The 25952-nt window shown below is 44.2% G+C and overlaps 1 protein-coding gene and 1 pseudogene across 1 annotated transcript in view; one reads left to right on the plus strand and one right to left on the minus strand.

The window, feature by feature from the left end:
* Positions 1 to 25952, minus strand: part of LOC126475288 (uncharacterized) — a 410573-nt gene that overhangs the window by 216527 nt on the left and 168094 nt on the right. The gene's annotated exons all lie outside the window — the stretch shown is intronic.
* Positions 13747 to 13864, plus strand: LOC126475719 (5S ribosomal RNA; annotated as a pseudogene).

Genomic DNA, 25952 nt, shown 5'->3' on the forward strand with positions numbered 1-25952 from the left:
TGGGGGCTGAAACGGGAATATTCCACGACGTCCCACAAAAAAATTGGCCAAAAAAAAAAAAAATTGTTGCAGTACTTACTGAACGCCCTTCGTAAAATGGGAGAAATATTGCTTAATCGAATTTTTGATTTCCTTATAGATTCGAGACTGTAACCACAGTTAATTGTTAAGGCAGACGGGAAAGCTGGCGCTGGGCTGGTGGCGGAGAAGGTATCGGGGCGTGCTGCCTGTAGGTCGCCAAAGTGGCAAGTGGCGATGCCACAAGTGGTCGGCCACCCAGGCCAGCCGGTGGAGGGGTGGGCGGGGGGAGGAGACAGCAGGATATTGCGGGGAGCGGCCACCTCAAAGGCTCGGGGCGCACCAAATTGCTTCCCGTCGCCGCAGGCTTGTCTTGACCGAGCCTCTTGTCTGGTACTGGCGTCTCGACCTCCTCTGCAGTGGAAACGACGCGACCATGAGCCGGTACTCAGGGAAACTTTTGTTCTTGGAGAAGGAGAGAAGGAATCGCATTTACTTACATCTGTGTGAGCACACTGGACGAAAAATTAGTCACTGTCAGGTAGCATCACGCTGATACCATCTAACACCGCTCCTAGCCTCGATAATGGCCTCAGTTCGGCGTGGGAGAGTGTCGACAAGTTTCTTAAGGTATAGCATAACCAGCAGAAGCCACTCATTGATGACTAGATCCCACAGACCTACCAAAGTTCCAGGATCTCAGTCTTTGTGCACATTGCTGTTGTCATCTTGGAAGACAGGAGTTTCTACATCATGAAGATGTAAAAGAAATAGCTACATCTGATCAACAAGAATGTCAAAATAATCATCCTGGATTATGTCCATGGTAACCTGGCTGGCTTGGCCAGGATCACCGTACAAAAAGCTTCACCAAAACGATACAGGACCTTATCCGACCTCAATCACAATCTCCATACACTGAGTGTAAACTCATCATTGGGTCATCGGTGCACTCAACGCCTTCTGTTATTTCAAAAGAGAAAAAAATCGCTTTTCGTAGGACCACAACCCACGTTTCCAGTTATCTACCACTAATTTGTGTATTGCTTGGCCCATTGAAGATGTGAAGCTTATTGTACCGCAACGATCAATGGTCTTCTGCGAGACACGGACACACCACTGCATGCATTCCATTCACAGTATCCTAGTAGATAACATCGGAAGTTCCAGGTGGCTTTTCGCGGTTGATGCTGTTGTATGCAGACAAGTCGTAACGCTAGGAAATTGAAGAGAAAAGCAAGAAGATCTGCAGAGGACCGACGCTTGTTGCAGGGAGTGGCAATTGTCCCTCAACGTAAACAAATTTTTAACGCACTGTGGATAGACATTACGCTCCAGTGATAGACGATGCAAGAGAGGTTTTCTACGTCACGGTATGGTCTACAGTTAATGCTCAGAAACTGTACGTTCCTAGAAGAGTTAACCAATATTCGCTCCTTCCTACATACAGGTCTTGCCCTGATTATAAAAATTTATTACAGAATAACAGTTTGACATAATAATTTGCATTTGATGCCGTTGCATAGGTCAGTGTTACTAGTTTTTTTTAAGGCCACTTACGTTAGTAAACCTTAGCGTGTGCTCCCTTGGTAGCTCGGAGAATGTCGAGGCGGTATTCCAGTTCCCGTCAGGTGTTTCGTAACATGTGTTCTGTCACAGTACCCACAGCAGCTTATATCCAGCCGGCCGGTGTGACCGTGCGGTTCTAGGCGCTTCAGTCTGGAACCGCGTGACCGCTACGGTCGCAGGTTCGAATCCTGCCTCGGGCATGGATGTGTGTGATGTCCTTAGGTTAGTTAGGTTTAAGTAGTTCTAAGTTCTAGGGGACTGATGACCACAGATGTTCAGTCCCATAGTGCTCAGAGCCATTTGAACCAAGCTTATATCGTAGCCTTCAGTTCGTCGGCGTCAGCAACTGGTGTGACGAAGAATCTGTCCACCGATCCGGAAATGTTTCATCCAGGAAATCACGCACTATCAAAGCCCAGTGGGGGGTGGGTGCTCTTGCTCCATCTTGCTGGAAACGTATCCATGGTTGATATTCTTCTAACTGTGGGGCAATGAACTGCTGCAAAACGTCTAAGTAAACGTTAGCGGTAATGGATTTTTCTGCAAAGAAAAACGGTCCAGAAACCTTGTTATGCACGAGGCCGCAGCAAAAATTCACTTTTTCGCTGTCTCGCTGGAACTGTGCAGTAGCATGTAGAGACTCTGAACCACATATACGGACATTATGCCTATTTACCGTTCCACTGACATGAAAGGTGGATTTATCGATTTAAGTAATCGTTAGCGCCATCAGTCCTGTTGAGAATCTTAGTTGCAAATTCAGCACGTATCAGGAAATCATTCGGTTGCAAGGCCTGCACGATTTCCACTTTGTAAGCATGCAACCTAAGCCATTCATGAAGAATCTTCACCACACTTGCTTGCGGTATTTGAAGTTCACGTGATGCTTGACGAGTTGATTTAGACGGTCTCCGTTGAAACGATTGCCGAACACGATCAAACATTTACATTACTCACACGAGGCGTGCCACTTCGAGGACGATCTTCAATGCTGCCTGTTGCGTTAAAGTTTGCATACCATCGCTTTATTGATTTAACATCAGGAGGGCTGCGTCCATAAGAAGCCCGAAATTTACGCTGAACACTGATGGGCGATTTCGTTTCGTGAAACCAAAGCACACATTACGCTTTCTCCTCCTTCGACGCCATTTCGCCAGCAACTAACGTGTTGTTGTTGTTGTTGTTGTTGTGTTGTTTTTGGGGAAAGAGACCAAACAGCGAGGTCATCGGTCTCATCGTATTAGGGAACGACGGGGAAGGAAGTCGGCCGTGCCCTTTCAAAGGAACCATCCCGGCATTTTCCTAGAGCGATTTAGGGAAATCACGGAAAACCTAAATCAGGATGGCCGGACGCGGGATTGAACTGTCGTCCTCCCGAATGCGACTCCAGTGTGCTAACCACTGAGCCACCTCGCTCGGTGACCTAACAGACCGCGTCGGTGTTGTGGAGAACTAGCGCCATCTATTGGTCACAACAACTAGTAACACTAACGTATGTAAAGGCATCAAATGTAACTTATTATAACAAACGGTTATTCTCTTATAAATTTTTTATAATGAGGGCAAGACTTTGTGCTCACCCTGTATATACCGTGAAAAGACCACGAAGATAAAATCAGAGAGATTCGAACCCACACAGAGACTTACCAGCAATCGTCCTTCCACCGGACCATATGGGACTGGAACAGGTAAAGGGAGACATGACACTGCTACACAAACTGGCCTCCGCCACATGCCGTAAGATGGCTTGCGGAGTGTAGACGTAGATTCAGTTGTAAACTCAGAAACTGACCGGCACTGACAGCGGCAATTTCTGCCGTGGCGTAAGTCAGCTGTGGAGCAGCACCTGACCTCCGGTAACACCACAAAGCGGCGAGTGTGCTCGTAGAACGAAGCTTGCTTGGTTTTTTTTTTTTTTTTTTTTAACTAAACGGGTCATTATGGAATTGTATGTAGTCTAATATTTCTCCACACACAGAAGAAGCACTGTGCCAACGCCAAAACGAAAGTGACACGAAGCAATAATAATCTCTGGATCATAGTAGCCTTAAGCCTAAACTAAAAGAGGTAAAAACGAGCACTGACAGTTTTGTTGTTCTGTCTGCGTATACGCCTCACCCGTCTGGTACAAATCAGCCCACGCATAATACGCTCATGTTGCTCTAGTGAAAACTGGTCACCAGATGAGTGAGACCTACGCCTCCAACACCGTGTTAGAATCCCATCACCGACAATTCTACGAGAAGAAATTGCCTACAAAGAGAGAACGAAATTTTCTAATCTGTACACAATCCACGGTACGGTATCGCTATCTAACGGCTGAGATCAAGAAACAGCTCACTCATAACTACGGAGGACTATGAATAACAACTTTTGTCTGAAGTGGAGATGTGGTCAACTGTAAGAGATCATCATTGGATGAAATCAACGGAACAACAAAAGAATTCCAGTCTCTAAGACTGGAATCCCTTAACACACTTCAGACAGGACCTACGAGATCGACAGTATGCTTTCTATAACGGGAATACACAGTACAGTGTAACTTGTGTAGTTGTGGTATGCTTTAGACATACCAGCGCATGCACACCTGTCGAGATGGTCCGGTTATTGTAGCTTGGGGTATCTCATGTCTGCAACTAATAATACAATCTGTGTGTCACTTGTTTACAGGTTAAACCAGTGTAAATAACATGCTCTGTTTATTTTTTAGTATGTAAATACCACCATGAGCCATAGACGTGGGCAATGTGGGATGGCTTACCACTCAATGATACAAGTGGTAGTACCATAGACGCAACCATATCCGAGAGTAAATGTGGATAGGCCTGACTAAATTCTGGTTGCTGAAGAAGAGCAACAGGCTTTTCATCAGATAATGCGGCAACAATCTGAATTACTGACTGAACTAGCACCGCAACAATAGCTGACACGGCCTTGCTGTGCAGGTACTACGAACAGCTGAAATACAGGGGAAACTACAATTTTCTTCCTCTACTGTAGATCCCCATTTAGATCCCCGGGTGTGGACTACTCAGGTGTACGTCGTTATCAGGTAAATCAAAACTGGCTTTCTACGGGTCGGAATACGAAACGTTAGATTCCTCATTGGGGTACATGTGTTAGAGAATTAAAGCGGGAACTGGATAGATTGAGTGGCAATTAGCGATGTGCGGTAGCTGTGAGAACAGGACTTTGGTCAGGCAAGTACAGGTCATAAATATAAAATCAAATACGGATAATGCAGGAGTAGGTCTAATAACGAATAAGAAAATAGAAACGCCGGTAAACAGTTACATAAGAGACACGAAAATTTAATTGTGGTGGGGTACTGCAATTCGATAGTACGATAAGGAAGAGAAGGAAAAGATAGCAGGAGAACATGAAATGTGGAAAAGCAATGAGAAAAATCCACCTACGAGAATTTTGCACGGAACCTCAGTTAATCGCTGCTAAAACGTGGTTTAAGAATCATGCATAAAGACTGTATATGTGAAAGAGACCGTCAGACAGCTGGAAGGTTTCATATTGATTATATAATGGTAAGACATTTTGAAGCCAGATTTTAAACTATGAGACGTTTCCCAGAGTGGATGTGAATTCTGGCCAAATTGATTATTTATGAACTGCAGACAAAAACACTGAACAAATTGTAAAAAAAGATGAAGTTAAGGCGACGAGACACGGATAAACTGAAAGAATCAGAAGTTGTTAACAGTTTCAGAGGGATCATTAGGCAATGACTGAAACGGGGGAAAGAAATATGATAGAAGAATAGACAGCATTAAGAGAAGAAAGAGTGACGGCAGCAGAGGATCACTTAGGTAAAGAGATAAAGTCCAGCAGAAACCTCTGGATAGCATAGGTGATACTGAAGTTAACTAACGAAAGGAGAGTACCTAAAACTGCAGCAAACGGAGTGGGTTCAGACGTCTGAAAATGGGACCAGGAATAAGTACACGAAAACTTCAAGGCTGTTGAACAAGTGTCGCTAGAGGAGTGGTGAATGCAAAATACAAGGAAACTAAAAAGACTTTTAGAGAGAAGAGAAGCACCTGCATCAACATCAAGAGCTCCGATAGCATGCCTGTAATAAGCAAAGAATTGACAGTGGAAAGGTGAAAGGAAAAGATAGAAGAACTATGCAAGGGAAATAAACTTCAAGGCAAAATAGGATTGGATCATAATGATGCGACAGCAATTTGACAGCGCACTGAACGTTCCTTGGAGTAGACAAGAATCCCTCAGAATTGCGAAAGTCAGCCGTGACAAAAGTATCCCGACCGGTGCGCAAGATGTATGAGGCAGATGAAATACTCTCATTCTTCAAGAAGAACCTAATAATTCCAGTTCCAGAGAAGGTAGACGCTGATGGGTGTGAATATTACCCAGCTATCAAAAAATGGTGCAAATGCCTCTAAGCACAGCACTATGGGACTTAACATCTGAGCTCATCAGTCCCCTAGACTTAGAACTACTTAAACCTAACTAACCTAAGGGCATCACACACATCCATGCCCGAGGCAGGATTCGAACCTGCGACCGTCGCAGCAGCGCGGTTCCGGACTGAAGCGCCTAGAACCGCACGGCCACAACGGCCGGCCACCCAGCTATCAGTTTAACACATTGAGGTGACAAAAGTTATGGGATACCGCCTCATATCATGTCGGATCCCCTACAGCCTCGCGCAGTGCAGCAACTCGACATGTCATGGGGTCAATAAGTCGTTGAAAGTTCCCTCGCGGCAATAATAAGTCACGCTGTCTCTATAGCTGTGCATAAATACGAAAGGAATGACGGTGCAGGATTTTGTGCACAAATTGACCTCTCGATTATGTTTCATAAATGTTCTATGGGCTTCATCTCGGATTATCTGGGAGGTGCAAATCATTCGCTCGAATTTTACAGAATTTTCTTCAAACCAATAATGAACATATGTTGCTCAGTGACATGGCGCATTGTCATCCATAAAAATTCCATCGTTGTTTGGGAGCATAAGGTCCATTAATGGCTGCAAATGGTCTCCAAGTAGCCGAACATAGTCGTTCCCAGCCAATGATCGGTTCAGTAGGACCAGAGACCCAAATCCATTCCACGTAAACACAGCCGACACCATTATGGAGCCACTACTAACTTTCACAGTGCCTTGTTGACAACTTGGGTCCATGGCTTCGTGAGCTCTGCACCACACTCGTACCAAGCCATCATTTCTTACCAAAGAAATCGAACTCATCCGGCCAGGCCACGGTTTTCCAGTTGTCTAGGTTCCAACCGATATGATCACGAGCCTAGGAGAGGTGCTGCAGGCGATATCGTGCTGTTAGCAAAGGACCTCGCGTCGGTCGTCTGTTTCCGTACCCCATTAACGCCAAATTTCGCCGCACTGTCTTCACGGATATTTCCGTTGTACGTCCCATACTGATTTCAGCGGTTACTTCACGCATTGCCGGTTGTCTGTTAGTACTGAGAACTCTACGCAAACGCAGCTGTTCTCTGTCTTAAGCCCGTGGTGAGAAGTAATGCCTGAAATTTGATATTCTCGGCACAATCTTGGCACTGTGGATCTCTGAATATTGAATTCTCTAACGATTTCCTAAATGAAATATCTCATGCATCTGGTGCCAACTACCGGTCTGCGTTCGAGCCTGTTAATTCCCATTGTGCTGTCATAATCACGTCGGAAACATTTTCATGTAACTCGCCAGAATAAAGATGACTGTTCCGAATTATTTACAGAAGAACGAAGAAAATGGTAGCACACGAGCTCGTGGAGAAAAGTTTGAGTTCAGGTGAAATCTTGGAATACACGAGGTAAGAGAGACCCTACGACTTACCCAAGAAGATAAGTTGAAGAAAGGAACAGCTACGTTTATAGTATTTGAAGATTTAGTGAAAATTTTTTACAATGTTGACTGGACTATACCCTTTGAAATTTTGAAGGCAGCGGGAATAAAATACAGGGCTCGGAAGGTTTTACACAGCTCATAGAGAAACCAGACTACAGTTAAGAGACTAAGGAGGTAAAAGGGTAGCAGTGGTTGAGAAGGGAGCAAGACGGGGTTATAGCCTATGCTCGACTTAATTGAATAAAATATAGGACATGCAGTAAAGGAAACCAAGGAGGAAATTTAGAAAGAAAATTTAACGTCAAGAAGAAAAAATAAAAACGATAAAGATGGTTTTTAGCATCAGTGATTCGAGTTCTTCGCCCAGCCGGAGTATCGATGTGGAAGAGAGGTCAGAGATACTTGAGCTACATACTCTGGCCGCAGCTCGCTCCTGCTTTGGGCGTCACTATAGCCGCAGGTTGAGGGGCATTCAATAACGCAACACTTCTGTTTCTCGGCTAATCTCGATTGAAAAAAATTCGGACTTTGTTGTGGCACATCGTGGAATATTCCCTCTTCCGCCCGTATAGTTATATGAAGTTTCGATTGGTAGCGGAGCTATATGTAGGTTCAAAAAGTATTTGTAAACAGAGGTGGGTTCCAAGCAGAGAGCTGTGACTGAGTTTCTTTTGGCGGAAAACCAGAGCATCGCAGATATTCATAGGTGCTTACAGAATGTCTACAGAGACATGGCAGTGAACAAAAGCACGAGATTTATCATTCGGAGCTATCGACGGGTCACTATCAAGTTCCTCGTTGAGCAACTGGCCGTCTCTGTTGGTAGTGTCGGTATTCTAGTCCGCCAGTTGTCGTATTCAAAGGGGTGTGCACGCTAGATTCCTCGCCGCTTCCATGAAGAGCAACGAAGGACCATCTGTGTGGGATTGCTTGCGCATTACGAGGCTGATCGTAACAAACATCGTCACAGCCGATGAGCCGTGGGTTAATCATTTCGAACCGAAAACAAAACGTCAATCCTTCGAGTGGCGCCACACCACCTCTCCTTCGAAGGTAGGTTCAGTGGCGCTCCCTGGCAGTTAAGGTCAGGCTGACAGTCATCTGGAATTCTGAAGGAGTTTATTCTGCTTGTCATCCTCCCTCCTGCTGCCACCCTCACGAAATTGAAGAAACAACTTCAGCGTGTTCGTCTCTACACAAATGCAAAAGAACTTCTCCTTTTTCACCTCAACACCGAGTTCTCACACAATTCTGTACACCCGAGATGGACTCTCAAGACTTCACTGGAGTGTTCCTCCTCATCCTCCCGACAGCCTGACACCGAGCGAGGTGGCGCAGTGGTTAGCACACTGGACTCGCATTCGGGAGGACGACGGTTCAATCCCGTCTACAGCCATCCTGATTTAGGTTTCCCGTGATTTCCCTAAATCGTTTCAGGCAAATGCCGGGATGGTTCCTTTGAAAGGGCACGGCCGATTTCCTTCCCAATCCTTCCCTACCCCGAGCTTGCGCTCCGTCTCTCATGACCTCGTTGTCGACGGGACGTTAAACACTAACCACCACCACCACCGACAGCCTGGATTTCACACCTTCCGACTTCCATTTATTTCGCCCAATGAAGGAAATGAAGGATACCACCCACGGGAAGCAGTACGTGGATGATGCGGAGGTTACTGATGCGACAAGACGTTGACAGCGACGTCGACCAGTAGAGTGGTACATACAGTGAGGTGGCACAAGGCCGTGTAATTGAGCGGAGATCATGTTGAAAAATAGAGTTTTGTAGCCAAAATAGCGCACAATACTGAAATCCTGAATAAAGTCAACCTTCTTTCAGAAAAATATGTGTTTCATTACTTATTGAATGCCCATTGTATATCACTTTGGACGATTCATTGACACGAAAGTGCCTGTAAATATCACAGTCTCGTTCCTGTTTCGCAGTTTCGCTATTGTCACTACGCGCCTTTGATTAGTCGAGTGACAGACCTTGCCCGTGTTTACGTTTCTTGATTCGCATTACTCACTGGACTGTTTTCCTGTTACACTAGTCCAGGTCCTAGTACTAAGCACTAACATGACATCACCTTCTCGTACCCAGAACACCCTAGCTGGGGGTGGGGTACCTCTTCGGCTATCCGTGCATACCTCCTGAACCCACCCAAGCTTCCATATATCATACTGTCTACATCCTTCCTCAACATTCATGACTCATTGCTCGCAGGATTACTCTGAATTCCCGCACCAGTGATAGTAGATATTGTCTCGTTCTAACTGCTACCAATACAGCCGATGCCAAAATATTCGCACTCAGCGAATTTATTTCGAACTAATTTCGTACGACTGTCGATTGTTAGTAACGTCTGCTCTTTCATACATGCAAATAAGAACTGTAATGTAATTTAGGTGAATCAATGAAGACGATTCTGACAGAGTTAGATTAGAAAATGAGACGCAGGCCGGTGTGGCCGAGTGTTTCTAGGCGCTTCATTCTGGAACCGCGCGACCGCTACGGTCGCGGGTTCGAATCCAGCCTCGGGCATGGATGTAAGTGATGTCCTTAGGTTAGTTAGGTTTAAGTAATTCTGAGTTCTAGGGGACTGATGACCTCAGATGTTAAGTCCTATAGTGCTCGGAGCCATTTGATTTAGAAAATGAGACACTAATTGTAGTCGATAAGCGTTGCATATTGGCAGCAAAATAACCGTCAATGGCGAAAGTAGAGAACATATAAAGCCCAGAATGACTATAACATGAAAAACATTTCTGGAATAGAGGACACTTTTAACGTGTAATATAGACTGAATGTTACCAACTTTTCCTGAAGTTATTTGTCTAGAGTGCGGCCTTGTACGAAAGTGAAACGAGTATGATAAGGAGTTCAGACTACAAGAGAGTAGAAGCTTTGATAGGTGGTGCTACAGAAGAATGCTGAAGACCAGATGTGCAGGTAGAGTAAATAATAAAGAGGGACTGAATCGAATTAGGGAAAAACTAAATAACACCGCAATTTGTTTTAAAAAAGGGCCGATTAATCGAACTCCTCCTATGCTTCAAGAACGTAACTGCAAGGGAAAGTGGTCGAGTGAGACAAAGCTTACACAAACAGTCCAGTGAGTAATCCAAATCAAGAAACATAAACACAGTAAACAGGATGAAAAGACTGTAGGTTGCAGTGATTATTCGGAGACGAAGAAGCTTGCATGGAAAATACTAGAGTGGAGAGCTGCACAAACTATTCCTTGGACTGAAGACCACAACAACAACAAAATATGCATACTTATATTTGTATAATTTCTGTTGTAAGTACTAGAATTGTAAAATAACTCTTTTCCTGTCGTTTTTACTTCTTTTTAAATTTGGAAATTTTGCTTCTGTGACGACTAAACAGAGTATCCATTCGATACAGTAGCCCCAAATTAGCTGAAGTGATATTCGATTTAACTGACTACCATTTAGCACTTGTAATACCAGTAAACGTCCGCCGAGTCTTCGTTGACCGAATTGGCCCGTCTCAAGTGCCGCCCGGAGGTTCCAGTTAACAAATGTTCACATATGGCGTCACACGGTGCACTCGATGACAGCTAACACCTGTAAACATGTTTCGCAACATTTGGATTTCAGCATTTGACTACGCACCGAACACACGAACCTGAGCGCGGAGGGAATGCGATTTGCGGTTGCGCTGGTATTTTTGCGAGGCAATACAGCGGCTCTAGCACCGTATGCAGGACGTCGCCTTGGCCACAGAGCGGGCCTCGGTGTGGTAGATGAACGTGCAGAGGCGTCTCAGCTAATTCGGTTGCGTTGTCCAGATGCCGGCGAGTCGGAATGCGCCTGCAAGGCCCTGCATGCATTATGCATGCCACTCGCGTTCCTAGGCAGAGCTACATCACAAGAACACATCCCACTGCGGGCGGAATGCCTTACGAGGGGAGGAACTAGCTGCGAGCTTGCTTTTCGCAAGCTTCTGTGCGCTGCACGAGGCCGTATGCAGAAACGTGCTGATTCGTTTCGCACAAGCAGCCACTGAATTAAACAGCAGGCTGGATGGCAACAGCGTTTTCTACACTGAGATCTAAGGAGGTGTGAATCCGAGAAAACCAAATATGTTTGTCTTTGTAAGGTTGAGAATGTACAGCTCCCATGAATCCTCTGGAAAATTGTCACAAAAAATTACAGCTGTTATTAAAAAACAGCTTATATGTTAAAGCTTCACATAAAAATCGGGGATGGTGTAGCGCATATTTATACCAGTACCGAAAAAAATACCAGCCGACAAGACCATTTGTAGAGTCCTGTCTGCTGCGCGAGACTAGCCGAGCGGTCTAGGGCGCCGCAGTCATGGACTGTGATGCTGATCCCGGCGGAGGTTCGAGTCCATCCTCGGGCATGGGTGTGTGTGTGTGTGTGTGTTTGTGCTTAGGATAATTTAGGTTAAGTAGTGTGTAAGCTTAGGGACTGGTGTCCTTAGCAGTTTAGTCCCATAAGATTTCACACACATTTGAACACTTGAGTCTTGTCTCATATAAATCCGAAACACATACATTACATCAAATACAATTTAAAATGAGAGCAACCCAGCGAGGATCACGCTGTATTCGGAAAAGGGAAAGGGACGGAGTAATCAATGTTTGCCATTGGAATAATGCTACCAAATGATTTAGTAAAGACAAGAACACTTATATATAGCTTTTATTCTTGCAAAATGCTCTGTTACGGTCGAGAGGAAGGCAGAGTTTTAGGATGATGGTAGAAGTAAATATCAATCATAATGATGGATTATTCTGTGCTTGTGTAGAGAAGAAACTGCAGTGCTGTATTGCGGACAACATTCTCAGTGGGCGAAATAACACTGCGCAGCGCAATTAAAGTGTGGTGTGGTGTGTGTGTGTGTGTGTGTGTGTGTGTGTGTGTGTGTGTGTGTGTGGGTGTGAGTAAATTCCTAAGGGACCAGACTGCTAAGGTCACCGATCTCTAGACTTACACACTACTTAAACTAAATTATGCTAAGAACAACGCACACGCACCCATGCCCGAGGGAGGACTCGAACCTCCGGCGGGAGATGCACACAATCGGTGACATCGTGCCTCAAACCGCTCGGCGTAGAAGTTGGAAATTTGGCTGACAGGTGCCTACAACTTTGCTCTGTTATAGTGTAAAAGCATGGCACCCTGAAATAGCACCCGTGGGCTCGGCGACGCTTCGGACAGTAAGGCGTCGACACGTGCGAGAAATAGGTCAGAGCTCATAAGTTCCTGTCAGGTTTAAGGTATGTTAATGATGTCACACTTGCACCAAAGTTCACAAGAGTTCTGCCGAATGCCACCGTGAACGTGTCACATGATGGAAAGGTCATCACGACTCATATTAACTCCACATTTCACCTCTTCTTTTGGCGTCTCTGCGTTAAAAATCAAAACCGCGACACCCAGTGCTCAGCACCTCGACGGTCAGAATCGGCACGAAAACGCCTTAGTGGGTGACATAAACAGTCAATGAAGTCGCCCCTTTCCTTAGGGTTTTGATTACCACACGGTTTGCAATCGAAAATGGTTCACAGTGCAATAAGCAACACGACCCTTCTCTAAGGACTTTGTGGGCCAGTAATCCCGTTGATCGCACTCCTCGGTGTGCAAGGCGACCACAGTTTTTGCTCAGATGTACAGGATGGAACCACTAGGGACCATTCACAACCGTTCGACAAAATTTGAAACCGATCTGAAGCAGCAAAAGGTACTTATGCTTATTCAGCGCTCCTTTTTCGCGCCCTCGTATAGCGTATAACACAAGGATGGAACATTGACACATGCGTGAATACTTGAATATAACAGCAAAGGGACTCTCTAAGAACCCTGCCCCCAGTTCTGCAACGCTCTCGGTGTCACATGCGCACCGCCGTAAGTGGCCGTGCGGTTAAAGGCGCTGCAGTCTGGAACCGCAAGACCGCTACGGTCGCAGGTTCGAATCCTGCCTCGGCCATGGATGTTTGTGATGTCCTTAGGTTAGTTAGGTTTAACTAGTTCTAAGTTCTAGGGGACTAATGGCCTCAGCAGTTGAGTCCCATAGTGCTCAGAGCCAACAGCCAACATGCGCACCGTTGTTGGGCAGTTTAGAAGTGTACCTCTACGGAGACAGTGTGACTCGAGCCCTAGGCACCTGCAGAGAGATACCCCTTGACACCACTCCGATTCCGTTATCAGGTGCAAGAGCAGCAGCGTAGCCTGGCTTCTGGCGTCTTGAACCAGTCGCAGTTTGTGTCTATACAGGTACGCTCAGAGTCGACACCAAAAGCGCTCAGGAGGTGGCATAAATGCCAATGGCCTTGCCGCAGTGGTAACACCGGTTCCCGTCAGATCACCCCAGTTAAGCGCTGTCGGGCTACGCTAGTACTTGGATGGGTGACCATCCGGTCTGCCGAGCGCTGTTGGCAGGCGGGGTGCACTCAGCCCTTGTGAGGCAAACTGAGGAGCTACTTGATTGAGAAGTAGCGGTTCCGGTCTCGGAAATTGACATACGGCCGGGAGAGCGGTGTGCTAACCCCATGCCCCTCCACATCCTATCGCTGAGGGTGACACGGCGGCCGGTCGGTATCATTGGGCCATCTAGGCCTGTTCGGGAGGAGTTTAGTTTTAGTTTCTGGTGGCATAAATTGCGTAAATGAAACCATCCCTCCCCTAGGGACATTGATTCCTTCACGTTTCGCAATCGAAAAGGACAGCTCAGAGTGCAGTCACCAACAAGACGACGTTCTTGAGAACCGTTGACACTGCTGAATCCCCCACACCCCACCCGTCCCCAGACGATGCAACCCTAAGGACATTACGGGGCAGCAGCCCCATTGGACATGATCGCATCCGTTTGGAGTGCAGTGCGACTGCAGTTTTTGCTTTGGCGTCTATTAATCACAATATAAGGTTTCTGAACCACCGCATCGCAATGGCCTGAAACAAATTTTTGAAGTGCTTAAGAAAGGCTGGTGGCTGGTAACGAGGGTGTTACCGAACTGTCACATTCCTCCATCAAAACGTCACAGGAGGGCGAGAGACAGTAGGGCTGAAAATATATAAGCATCCTTTTCCGCTTCAGATCGATAGGTTTGAACAGTACGTAGTGGCTTTAGCCTATACACCAATGCAAAAACTGCAGTCGCTCTGCACTCCAAACGCATGTGATCATGTCCAATGGGGTTGCTGCCCCAGAATGTCAAAAAAAAAATTTCAAATGTGTGTGAAATCTTATGGGACTTAACTGCTAAGGTCATCAGTCCCTAAGATTACACACAATTTAACCTAAATTATCCTAAGGACAAACACACACATCCATTCCCGAGGGAAGACTCGAACCTCCACCGGGATCAGCCGCACAGTCCATGACTGCAGCGCCCAAGATCGCTCGGCTAATCCCGCGCGGCCCAGAATGTCCATAGGGTCGAATCGTCTGGGAACGGGCGGGGTGTGGAGGCTTCAGTAGTGTCAATGGTTCTCAAGAACGTCGTCTCGTTGATGACTGCTCTCTGAGCTGTCCTTTTCGACTGCCAAACATGAGGGAATCAATGTCCCAAGGGGAGGAATGGTATCATTCACGCCCTTTATGCCACCTCCTGAGCGCTTTTCGTGTCGATTCTCAGCGACGGTATGTTTGAAACGTTTTCCTCAGCCGCCCATAAGAAAACCGCGTGATTTATGCGCTGGGTGTCGCAGTTCTGAACACCACAGCAGAGACGTCAAAAGTGGGGGTGAAAAGTGGGTGAGAGAGGGGGCTGATGATCTTCCCATCTTGTGACACGTCCACGGTGGCGTTGTAGAGAAATCTGAATAAATTTGGTGTCATTGCGTCATCGTTATCCCACCTTACACATTAGATGAAGTTCTGTCCTCTGCCCTTTTTTTCACATGTGTCGACACCACGCTTTTTGAAGAGTTGCCGACCCCATGGGTCTCAGGACGCCAAGCTTTTGCCGAATTACAAAGGAAGGCTGTAGGCACCTTTAAGCCAAATTTCAAACTCTATGTCCCAATGGGAGACAACTACGGTGTTTCGAGAAACTAATCTTTTGACTGTGCGGTACAGTGTAGCGGAGGGACGATCACGTTCTCTGCGCTGTTTCATAAACGCACTGAAGTAGCCTGAGGCGATATAGGGGAGAAGTTATCACCAGTGGAAGATCCTTGATAAGAAAAGAGAAATGAGCATTTCGAAAACGATGTGGTAGGACCGATAGCAAGCGGAAATCAGCTGCAGGGATTGCTCACTGAGACGGAGACATTGTGTAAATTAATAAGGCACAGCCTACAGCTAAACAAGATACTTTTTGTAAGAAGAGCTTGTGTAACTGTACAGGCAACCTTGCGCAGTACACCACTAGGCAATGTAGATGAATTTATCAGTTTGAGAATTGAAGAACAGCTGACGGCAGAAGCAAAAGGGAGATTAATAGTTGAATACAGCATAAAAAGAAAGCTTTCACCAAGAAAAGAAAAGGTGTCATAAACATCAGCAATAAAACGTAGAGATGGATGCAGTCAAGATTTTTGAGTAGAGCACAACGCTCATCTTTTCCTTTTGAGTTATAATGTAATGCAGAACATCAAGAATATCATGGGTAGACAGTGTTACCAAAGGTAAAGCACTGGCCTACTGGATGAAAGCAGACCACATTAACTATAAGGAGAGATATATGAGTTGAGCTTCTATTATGACACGAAAGAGTAAAGACAATTTTGGAACACTAACACATCTAATATCACTTGATCACCAAACTATATATATTTTTTTATTATTGGTTACATAGTTCAGTTTTTTGATTCATAAACTAAAGATCTTTGGTCATATGCTTGTATGAAACTTTTCTTCTTGTTTAGGGGTGAGAAATTCACCCTCAGCGATACTAAAAGATTTTTTTGTAAATAAAGTTCTTCCATTATTTTGTTTTACTGAAATGCTATTGCTTTTCTAGATTATTACGCGTTTGACGCTATATTTCAAGTTTCTGATGGACTTTTTTTGCATGACTGTTAAGTCTAAATTAAAATCTGAAAATTAAAGTAAACAGAAAGAATAAAAAGTAAAAATTACGTATTACACGAGATTCGAATAAAAATTTTCATTGATAATTAATAATATATCTTACTGGCACACCATGATCTCAAAACTTGCGTCTTACACGAGATTCTAACAAACATTTCCTCTGATAATTAAGACTCCATTTTACTGGCATGACATGATTTTTGTATACCACAATCTTTTACAGATAGCTTACTGGGTGCAAATAGACCTTTGAATAAGTTTACGTAGAAAGAGATAATTTACTATTTCCGACTTCAATCCCATTTTATCACCCGTATTGACATATGGACTCTTTCACGTTTCTAGGATTGTAAGAACACGATAGTACTTTAGAATGTGATTATATTCCTATACATACGTTTCACAGAGAACAGCTGTACAACATTCTCATAACCAGTATTATCTATTCTATACATGTATAAGTAAACGCCTTTACACAACTTCAAATCAAATGACGAGCTAATTCTACAGGAAACGGTGTTGCAACGTATTTCACTTCGATATTGCAAAATCTCTGTCTCAACATAGTATATAAATTTAGAAAATTCCTAAACATGTGCAGCTGTTTTATACGTTAAAGCCATCCTCATATAAAAATCTCATTATTAAACATCGACCATCTGAAAAATTAATTACCTCTTGCACTAAGAGACACCACTTAAATTTTGTGTAGCGGAAGCTTATCGTAGGACCAAGAGGACAAGAAGCAGTCATTAAGCTACAGTAACATCAAAATTATTCTGCTTTAATTTCCCCCAGAGCTCTTGCAGATTTAGTTTCAGATTCATATTTCATGGTAACCAATTTATTAATAAAAACCACCGAGGAAGAAGAAACAGAGCCATCTCACAGAATAAGGTGATTTTAGTGCTCACTTGGAAATTTTTCCTGGCAGAGAAAATTCCAAATTACACAGAAGACGCGACGTGAATGTGACGGTTTTCATTCATTTAGTTCGCTGACGAAATTCTTAATAAGCCAACGCAGGAAGAGAGTTTGTTACCCACAAAGTACGCAGCCAGCCCGAAAATTAGGTTCCACGCTGGCAGGTTCTTCGCGCCTCTTAACCTTTCCGCAACTTTTAAACTTCGCGTCCACGTTGTCTTAGCCAAGACTCTCCGCTTCCACCGCCCACAGGCAGTAAAGAACAGAATGGAGCATGTTTATGTATAATGAGACAGATACGTTTATTCTTCTGCGAAAATGTGACTGAAGTCCCTTCCTTTGCGCTCTAAGTGTGCGTTAAACATCAGTGCTTGATGTGAAAATACCTTAATCTTCAATCGTTTTTCGAGTGAAGCTGGAAGCCACTATAACAGATTAAGTCGGCTGATGGTAGTAACCCCTAAAGAGGTCACATATGCACTTTAGAAAATGCCATGATGACGACAATCATTAGTTGCATTTATTGACCAGGGTTAAAACGTTTGTAAATACAATAAGATTTAGCACTGTTCTCTTACCTCAGACACGCTACCGGAAAACGAGAAACCGGTCAACCGAATCACTATTCCCACATTAACGAAGTATTATTCTTCTATTACACATGCTGTACGCTGTATAATATCATAATTTCAGTGAAAAATCTCAGAGTAACATCACAGTGCAGTACAGATGTGGACGCATTATCTTTGACAACAACCTTAGTATCTCTGCCTACAGTGTACTCCTGCGATCTTTCATTCAGATGATCACAGAAAGGCGTCTTGTCCCGGTCCGCACGACTCCCCCCCACCCCCCCGTCAGAGGTTCGAGGCCTCCCTCCATCGGACATGGGTGTGTGTGTTGTCCTTAGCGTGAGTTACTTTAAGTTCGATTAAGTAGTGTGTAAGCTTAGGGACTGATGACCTCAACAGCTTGGTCCGTAAGACATTACCACAAATTTCCAAATTTATTGATCACGGAAGTGTCGGATCTCGTGCTATTTTCCATGCTACTTCCGTCTCTTGCCATAACTTTATAGGATGTTTGCAATCATACAAGCAGTCTTTCCGTTCATATTCAATAAGTGGCAACTCCAGTTATGGCAAGAACTTAGCTATGATTTTGTCAAAGGGGGGTCGGATGTTTCTTTATTTGGCAATGTGGTAACTTCACTCCACCGCCAACAGACTGGCGAGTTCCAGTTGATGTGCTGTCCCTCCAAATCGCCACATCTGAACCCCATCAAACACATCTGGGATGTGACTGAACGTCGTGTCAGAGCTCATCCCCCACCTCCCCGGAATTTGTGTGAATTGGGTGATTTTTGTGCGGATGTGGTGCCAACTCCATCCAGCTATTTACCAAAGCCCCATTGCTACGATGCCACGATGCGTTGCCGGTGTTATCCACACCAAAGATGGACCTACTGGCTATTAGGTTGGTCACAGTGTTCTGGGTGATCAATGTAAGTAAACAGGTTACCGTGTTTCGCTGCTCAGTCCTAAGCAACAAGTGGTTATTGGTAACGTCAAGAAACTCCGGTTACTTGAGTGATATGTTTACATGGAATCTTAATGACAGTCTAAAGGCAAAAAAAAAAAACAGTTAATTTAAAACTGAGGGATGCTTTGAAACCTACTCTTAGCTGGTTTGCCCACTGTTTCCCGAGCGCCTGAATAGAGAAGTAATCCCTGAATAATGTACAGGTACACAGTGACAAAATGAGAGCGCCTACCGCAGCGAAGCGTAATCACCGCTGAGCTCTTTGTTTGCCTTTGGTGGAGCCGAATCGAGCGGCGAGCGATTGCAGGCGGAACAGGGAGGGAGGGGCACCATCTTGGGCGCAGCCTTTCTCAGAAAGCAGGCTTCAGCTTAATTATGAGGAACCAAGGCGCCTCTAATAACTCACGACGAACAAGCGACCCTGCAGCCGGTTACCGTTAATATCGTTTCTATGCTTGCCTCAGAATGCTCGATGCACTAACACGGAGAAACTGGAGTTATACATAGATTCAGTTATAGTAGCAGGCATACTCAGAGCGAGGCAGAGCAGCAGTGAAGGTAATGGGTTCGTATTTGGCAGGATCAAAGTTCATCAGGACAATCTGATTTCAGTTCTCTTGGTAACCGTAAATTACTTTACGTTTAACAAACCAACAGCCGATTCCTTTGCCCATTGCGCAAAAAAGATTCCATTATATTACCTTTGCGGGACATGAGACTAACCCCATTCTTCAATAAAATGTTCTCGGGATTCCAGCAGCGTCAAGTGGTCAAAATTCCACGCGGTTTCTTTGGTCATTGTCAAGTTGAATGACTGCTCCTGGGCTGCTGGTATGGCCTTACGTACTGTGTCCGCCGTCTGTGACGTCACTTGTGCTCACGGCTTTGCCGTATACGAACATCTGTCGACTTCACATTTGATGCGCCAGCTTCAACCTCGCGATCGCTGGATTCCACCCAACGCTGAGCTAGGAATGGGAAAAACCGACCGCTAAAAACCGATACCGGTATTTTTATTCCGAACAACCGGTATTTTAAGGTATTTGTTTGGTCTCTGTTATAACAAGTGTTTTCTTTTAGTTTTTGCTAATAATCGAGTGGAAAAATCGAAATATTAACTAGCCAAAGCAACGGTGCTAAGGATTTTCGGTTTTAAACAAACCTTCCTTTAACAAGAATTAATTTTTGTACGTTAAATTTGCCTTATTTTGAAATATTGTAGTATTACAATGAGGAAAGCGATCTGAACTATTTTAATGATAATGCCGACAGAAAAGAGCAACAAACACATGCCATAAGAACTGCTAAAGCTTTGCTGAGGCAATAATTTCCCTGTTGTCGTGTGTAGCGGCTAAAGGTACGCGTGTACTTGTCAGTGTGCAGTACGTGCCCCGCCTGGTCCACACGGTAGTTTGTCACTGTCGTCGTCGGACATCCATAGTATACCAGAATGGCGCCAAATCTAGTTCGGAAATATTTTTACGGAGTGACGTAATAATGAGGTACAATGCTTCATTTCCTCTAAAAGATTAAAGATTCGTTTCCCATTTCTATGAAACATCAAAAAAGGAGGGAGATTATCGGAGCAGTAAAAAATTGAGAACTTAGGAACTATTCATTCATAACGCACAATAAAAATTGAAAGTACTGATATGCTGCCCGTGTCTACATAATACGCCATTATCTGCTTGCAGTCTTTCAAAATGGACAAATTAACATGAAAAATAGACTTCTTGAACCTCAGCTTTTAACCCGTTTGTACTGGCTTTTCGTAATTCCGAAATGCTGTTATGATCACTGATTGCAACATGATTTTTGAGTATAGTTTCAATAAATTAGAATCAATTCGAGAATATTGATGATTTTTTTTCTAGTGTTCAACAACTTACCACTTTTCGAGGCTAGCAGCGAGCTGTGGATCGACGAATTTTGTTTTGTTTGTCTATGTGATTTAATATTTTGATTCTACGTATCTTGAAACAGAGAGAGTCAATATGCATCACTCTTTCTTCGATTTCCACGTTTATTACAGGAAGTAATAAGAACTAAAGAAGCCGGTTATTTTGGGTGGTTTTAACAATCAGGCTAAACTGGAGAAAACAAAACGATATAACCGAAAACCTTGAGCTGCAGGCCGCCTCGTTGTTGAGGATATCCTCAGTGAGTATTATTTTGATAGCTTCCTTAATTACAGAGTCCCAGAAGCCGTTAGTGCTAGCCACGAAAAAGGTTTCGTCACATTTGATCCGGTGACCGATCGTTTTCTAGTTCAAACGCAGCACAGGCGATAAAAATCTCTCATGCTCTTTCCTGCGTTGATCTACACAGTGCACAGTTTGTCCAGCGTAAGACTGGCCACGCTCGTAAGGTATCTCGTAGACTCCAGGTGTTCTGTGACATGCCGCATCTTTAAACCTCGTAAAATTTATGATTGCAGTTGGCTATAAAGCAGCACTTCTATACTTATCCCTAGAACACTAAAGGCGGAATGTAACATCGCTACTAAACCATCGTAAAGTTTACTACTCAACATTTTATTCAAACGAAATCATAATTTATACATTACGCATTAGTTAATTACAGTTAATATAGCTTTGATAATATGTTGCATATCAAAATTTCGTAGGTGTTTTCACGATTACATGGCAATAAAAGTTTATCGATACAACACTACAAGCATTCAATTCTTGGTTTCGTTTCTAATAGAAAATAGGCAAAATGAATACCGGGACAATGCTGGGTTTGTCAAATGCTACGATTATGATGGGAAACTACTTCCGTAATTTTAGAGATAAATTCGAATTTACAGGGTAAAGATTAAAAAAACAATAAATGATTAATCAGATATTGATAACTTGCATGGTAACTAAGTTGGAGTAAAAACGAAAAGGTACCTGCATCAAGATTCCATCCAGAGATAGCACGCTTATGAAGCTATGGACTCACTCACCCGCTCGGCTGCGGGCTCTCTGAATACAAACGAACACAAAAAGTATATAGGATGAACCACCTAAAACTTACACCGCAAATATTTCGGAAACGGAAAACGGTACTGATGTGCGGTTTTCACAGAATGGATTAATAGTCGGGGGCTCGTGTTGTTAGACAATCAACAGATTGTAACAATACCTAGAAAGTGTACTTTTAGTAAAAACATACACTTCTTACATGGAGCAATGCCTACTGACATTGCCGGCCGCGGTGGTCTAGCGGTTCTAGGCGCGCAGTCCGGCACCGCGCGACTGCTACGGTCGCAGGTTCGAATCCTGCCTCGGGCATGGATGTGTGTGATGTCCTTAGATTAGTTAAGTTTAAGTAGTTCTAAGTTCTAGGGGACTGATGACCACAGTAGTTAAGTCCCATAGTGCTCAGAACCATTTGAACCTACTGACATTACCAAACTAAAAGTGGGGTAAGTTAGAATGCCAGTAGTGTTTTCTGAAGGAATCTAGTACGAGCCGTTTAAGAGATATAGTACACTACTGATCATTAAAATTGCTACACCAAGAAGAAATGCAGATGATAAACGGGTATTCATTGGATAAATATATTATACTAGAACTGACATGTGATTACATTTTCACGCAATTTGGGTTCATAGATCCTGAGAAATCAGTACCCAGAACAACCACCTCTGACCGTTATAATGGCCTTGATACGTCTGGGCATTGAATCAAACAGAGCTTGGATGGCGTGTACAGGTGCAGCTGCCCATGCAGCTTCAACACTATACCACAGTTAATCAAGAGTAGTGACTGGCGTATTGTGACGAGCCAGTTGCTCGGCCACCATTGACCAGACGTTTTCAGTTGGTGAGAGATCTGGAGAATGTGCTGGCCAGGGCAGCAGTCGAACATTTTCTGTATCCAGAAACGCCCGTACAGGACCTGCAACATGCGGTCGTGAATTATCCTGCTGAAATGTAGGATTTCGCAGGCATGGAATGAAGGGTAGAGCCACGGGTTGTAACACATCTGAAATGTAACGTCCACTGTTCAAAGTGCCGTCAATGTGAACAAGAGGTGACCGAGACGTGTAACCAGTGGCACCCCATACCATCACGCCGGGTGATACGCCAGTATGGCGATGACGAATATACGCTTCCAATGTGCGTTTACCGCCATGTCGCCAAACACAGATGCGACCATCATGATGCTGTAAACAGAACCTGGATTCATCCGAAAAAATGACGCTTTGCCATTCGTGCACCCAGGTCCGTCGTTGAGTACACCATCGCAGGCGCTCCTGTCTGTGATGCAGCGTGAAGGGTAACCGCAGTCATGGTCTCCGAGCTGATAGTCCATGCTGCTGCAAACGTCGTCGAACTGTTCGTGCAGATGGTTGTTGTCTTGCAAACGTTCCCATCTGTTGACTCAGGGATCGAGACGTGGCCGCACGATCCGTTACAGCCATGCGGATAAGATGCCTGTCATCTCGACTGCTAGTGATACGAGGCCGTTGGGATCCAGCACGGCGTTCCGTATTACGCTCCTGAACCAACCGATTCCACATTCTGCTAACAGTCATTGGATCTCGACCAACGCGAGCAGCAATGTCGCGATACGATAAACCGCAATCGCGATAGGCTACAATCCGCCCTTCATCAAAGTCGGAAACGTGATGGTACGCTTTTCTCCTCCTTACACGAGGCATTACAACATCGTTTTACCAGACAATGCCAGTCAACTGCTGCTTGTGTTTGAGAAATCGGTTGGAAACTTTCTTCATGTCAGCATGTTGTAGGTATCGCCACCGGCGCCAACCTTTTATGAATGCTCTGAAAAGCTAATCGTTTGCATATCACACCATCTTCTTCCTGTCGGTTAAATTTCACATCTGCAGCACATCATCTTCGTGGTGTAGCAATTTTGATGGCCAGTAGTGTATTTTGAAAGTTCTTGCACCGACACTTGCACAATACCTGTGGTAGCACACACTAAACAACAACACAAGTGCATACACTAGGGCACGTGCTAGCAATGCCTGGCAGGCTGCAGTCATACGTCGTAGAATATCATTTGATGTAATCGTTACAGCATTGTTGACAGCGTCTCTCAGCTTTCCCCACAGAAAAAAAGCCTACAGGCGTCAAATGCGGGGAACGGGCCGGCCAAGGTACACGTCCTCTGCGTCCAGTCCAACGATTTGGAAATATTTCGTGAAGACGTGCGGCAGAACTTCGAGCGCTATGGGCTGGACAGCCATCATGTTGGTACCACAGGCTCCTCCTAGTCTTCTAGCATCCGTGGAAGATGGTCTGTTATGAGACTGCGATACTTGTTCGCGTTCAGTGTTCCGTCAATGAAATACGGGCCTATGAGCTAATGGTTTACTATCCGACACCAGAAGTTCACACTCCAACAACGCTGAAGCTCCATCTGACAGTGCAATGGGAATTGTCAACAGACCAACACTGCATTTTTCGACTGTTTACCTGGCCATGACTGATTAATGCGGCTTCATCACTAAATGAGATACATGATACATCTGGAGTATCCTGCCTTAATGCCCACACGGAAGTCAACGCGATTCTCATAGTCGTTTCCATGTAGCGCTTGACGGAGAGAGATGTGATAAGAATGGAACCTATGTAGGTGAAGAATGCTTAGGACTCGTGCGACTGTGAGGTAGCTAATGTGCGGATCAACTGCAACTGTCGTCACTTGTTCCCTTCTGTTACCTTGTCCAGCTGTTACACTATCACTTTCACGTAACTTTTCGAAGAGGTTGATAAATAATTTGCCGAGATGGTTGACGTCTGTTGGGATATCTTGCCGCATACGCCGTACAAGAACCAACTAACTGCATTCTTCCTACACCCTCCACACAACATGAGCATGTTGCATTTTTCAGCATTGGTAAATACCATCGTACACTTACCTCCTGCTGCCTGGATTGAATGGCACAAAGAACTGTTGGTGTGCGAATTTTTCAAAATACAATATCCCGTAAACGACTGCAAAAAACACCACTGACAACCTAAGTTATCCTACTTTTAGTTTGTTACTGTAAACAGGAATTGTTCCATTAAGAAATTGTAAGTTCACACAAAAAAATATACTTTCTGAGTTTTATTACAGTATGTTTGTTGGCTACCAATACGAACCCCTGAGTGCTAACCCATTCTGTTAAAACCGCACATCAACAGCACTTTTGATTTCCGCAATATTTGAGGTCTTAGGTGATTCACCATGTATAAGCGTGCCCGAAATTTCCAAACTCGATTTTCTCGGAAACTGTTGAGAGTTGGGCGTTCCTGTTTACACATGTTGATCTCCTGTTCCTGTCCTGTATACCCCGTTAATATGAATGAAATCTGTGACGAAGTTCTTACGGTTCTCCTGTCATCAATGCATGAAGCCTTCCCGTCTCCTCTATACATCTCTTTTGTTACGCAACCTTTCTTTCTACAATAACCTATGAAACTTTCCCTTAGGATTTCTATCTCTTGCTTAATAATAACAAATGAAATCTTGCCTTTGAAATTTATTCTCTTTCTCAATCTTCGCATAGAATTTAATTGCGGCTTATTATAAGTGATTTTCTGATTATTTCGATGAAACATAGAATGTGTCGCGGACGTGGCCCTCAGTCGTTATCTGCAATAACCCAAAACTGTTCCTTACCTTTTTTACTGTTACTGGATCGCCATCTGACTGCTACATCGAACTGCGACATGAATATACTTACTCTGTTTTACTATACTCTATTAGCTGCTGGTGGGCTGTCATAATAAGTGGCTCTATTTATTACCAAAGCTGACGTTATTCTTTAATAGCAAAGCTGACGTTATTCTTTAATTAATTTGACTGACGTAACGTAATTCATAGTTAAACTTTTTCTTGACAACAATAAAATTTTGCAAAGTTTTACGTTGATGGATTATAATCAGTAGTGCAATAGTGGTGGCAAGAATTAGTTATATTCTGAATGAAATGATTATACAAACGTTCAAATGGGACTTACTTTTTACAATAATCTTACAACTAGCATTGGGCAAACATACCTTCAGTAGTCTTGAGTTT

The sequence above is a fragment of the Schistocerca serialis genome, chromosome 4 (genome assembly GCF_023864345.2).
Source record: "Schistocerca serialis cubense isolate TAMUIC-IGC-003099 chromosome 4, iqSchSeri2.2, whole genome shotgun sequence".
Taxonomy (NCBI): domain Eukaryota; kingdom Metazoa; phylum Arthropoda; class Insecta; order Orthoptera; family Acrididae; genus Schistocerca; species Schistocerca serialis.